This window comes from Hyla sarda, chromosome 12 (assembly GCF_029499605.1).
Source record: "Hyla sarda isolate aHylSar1 chromosome 12, aHylSar1.hap1, whole genome shotgun sequence".
In the NCBI taxonomy this organism is placed as follows: Eukaryota; Metazoa; Chordata; class Amphibia; order Anura; family Hylidae; genus Hyla; species Hyla sarda.
Genome location: NC_079200.1, coordinates 36,764,471 through 36,767,560, shown reverse-complemented (window position 1 = coordinate 36,767,560; position 3,090 = coordinate 36,764,471).

The window sequence follows — 3,090 nt, the reverse complement described above, 5'->3', positions numbered from 1 at the left end:
TTTTAGGGTTCAGAGCCTTATTATTTATCCAAGTAAATGAGGTTCTGCAGGCTCTGTTCACCTAACAGTGTAGTGACTCTTATCTGGGCTTTAGTGGAGCAGTTATTTATGGAACATGTGAACGCCCGTTGGATCCAGTAGGCACGTAGTACTGTACAAAATCTAGACTAGTCTGTGACTTATTCCTGGGATCATGTTTGATGAGGAATATATGGACTTCACATACACTGTAATATGGCTGTGTATGGCCACCACACCCCCTCCCATAGACATGAATGGACAGGGCGTGGCGTCACATCCCCAGTCCCGGAGGTTTCAGAAACTGGAGACGCAGCCCCGCATACAACGCTGGTGCTGCAGGGAGATCACAGGGGTCCCTGCAATCAGACATCTTATCCCCTTATCCTTTGGATAGGAGATAAGATGTCTTGGGGCAGAGTACCCCTTTAAAGTGAACTATTACTTTCATGCTGCCTGAACCATGAGTTATGCAGGTGGTGGATTCTCTTCACCCTACTGGCTTTGGTTAATAACTAGAGATGAGCGAACTTACAGTAAATTCGATTCGTCACGAACTTCTCGGCTCGGCAGTTATGACTTTTCCTGCGTAAATTAGTTCAGCCTTCAGGTGCTTCGGTGGGCTGGAAAAGTCCTAGGAAAGAGTCTCCTAGGAATGTATCCACCTTTTCCTGACCACGGGAGCATCGGAAAGCTGAACTAATTTATGCAGGAAAAGTCATCGACTGCCGAGCCGAGAAGTTCGTGACGAATCGAATTTACTGTAAGTTCGCTCATCTCTAAATGCAGTAACAAGCACTATTTCTGGGACAAATAAAGACCTTATTTATATCTAGAGATCAGACTGTGCCCTTCTCCAGACCCACCATGTGGGCATGCTGTGCTATAACAGTGGTCTTCAACCTGCAGACCTCCAGATGTTGCAAAACTACAATTCCGGGCATGCTGGGAGTTGTAGTTTTGCAACATCTGGAGGTCCGCAGGTTGAAGACCACTGTGCTACAAGAATAGATCAGGCCTTTTTTTTATTCCCAGCTATAGAAACAAGCTCTTCTGTCCCCTGGTCTGTTTGGGTACAGTAATAGGATACTGTAATGTGTATAGGAAATCTACACTAAAGGACTATGTATGAGAGAACAATCACTGACAGCTCAGTCAACATTATGTATTGCTGTACAGGTCCACTTGCAACATCTGGAGGGCCACAGTTTGAGACCACTGCTTTATTTCTAGCTCCTGATACCACCAAGGGCTCTTTTATTATCCATATATCCATAAGAGTAAGGCTGGTTAGGGCTTATACGGTGATTCAAGTTCAAGGCAATAGTGCTACGCAAAGTCCAGGTATAGACCGAGCACAATGTTAAAGAGGTACTCCGGTGAAATTTTTATTTTTATTTTTTTAAATCAACTGGTGCCAGAAAGTTAACAAGATTTGTAAATGACTTCTATTTAAAAAATCTTAACCCTTCCAGTACTTAGCAGCTGTATGCTCCACAGGAAGTTCTTTTCTTTTAGAATTTATTTTCTGTCTGACCACAGCGCTCTCTGCTGGCACCTGTGTCTGTCTTTGGAACTGTCAAGAGCAGAAGAGGTTTGCTATGGGGATCTGCTCTTGGTCTTGACAGTTCTTGAGACAGACAAGAGGTGTCAGCAGAGAGCACTGTGGTCAGACTAAAAAGAAAAAAACTTCCTGTGGAGCATACAGCAGCTGATAAGTACTGGAAAGGTTAAGATTTTTATATAGAAGTAGTTTAAAAATCTGTTTTTCACCAGTTGATTTATAAAAATTTTTTTAAAAATGTTTAATCGGAGTATTCCTTTAGATCTAAATACCCAATTTCCCCATCTTCTACCCCATTCATATCTAGGGCTGTAGACAAAATCTTGCTGGAATCAGTCATCCCTGTGCTGACACACCTGCATTGTATTCTGGGTACTCCGAACCTTGTGTAGACATTTTCCAGAATGTAAATCTGCAAAGTGTAATCTGTATAGGCAAGTGGTTTCCATAGGCTGTCAGGGCATGCTGGGAATTGTAGTTTTGAAACCGCTGTAGGTTGGAAAACACTGGTATACACAGACACCGAACCAGAAGCTGGTAGGATTTGGAGTGCAGCCTGGGAGGGCAACCCATACAGGAAGATGGTTGTATTCCTTAAAGAGTACCTGCCACCATCTCAGCTACTTTAAATTATCCTCCAGGTATGTTGCCCTCCTCATTACCTGCCCCCCACAGTTTTTATTTTACATTTTTGGTCAGTAATTAATTTATAATCCTCTTCTGAAGCTCGCTCACTGCCTGTGAGCTTTCTTGGGCTCAAGGGAGCGTTACTCGGCAGGCGTGAAGTCAGCTGAAGCCTGCCGAGTCACACTTCCGCCCTTCCCTGTTCTATGTGCTGCGCTCGGGCTCAGGCAGGCTGTCATTCCTCTCCTATTCAGAGCACAAGACAGAGGGACATTTATCAATGTTTGCTTATGTATTCTTTTTTTTTTTTAGTAATTTTTTCCTTACTATTTTTTTTGCTTATGTGTGACTTATTTATCAACTGGTTTCAGCCTGTTGATAATTTTCTTTCACGTAAGCAATTTTCCCTTTTTTACTTTGGTAGTAACTTTTTCTGCTCCATGTTTGAGCTGGAGTAAATGTAGTCAATTTTAAAAAAAATTTTGCGCAGTTGCGACTGTCGCAGTTAATACCTGACTACCCAGAGTCCATTTTAAAATTACTACGTAGTTAATTTTTGGAAAACTTGCTTTTCTCGCTTTCCAGTCAAAATGTCGCACGAAAAATCGCGTAGTCACAGTTGCGACAATTATAGTAAAGAAAACCTGACTAAACCCATTGATAAATGTCCATAATAGAGAGGTGGGAGTTCGGAGCCAACATGCCAACCGTGCACAGATTAGCTGGCACAGAAGCTGTCATGCCTGCCGTGCACAGTGGGGTGGGGGGTGGTATGTGTCGGGGCTATAGCAGTACACAGCGCTGTAGGCCAGCTTGTCATCAAGGGCGGGTGCACAATATAGCAGACACAGCAGCCATCCGGCCTGCCATGCACAGTGCTCGCT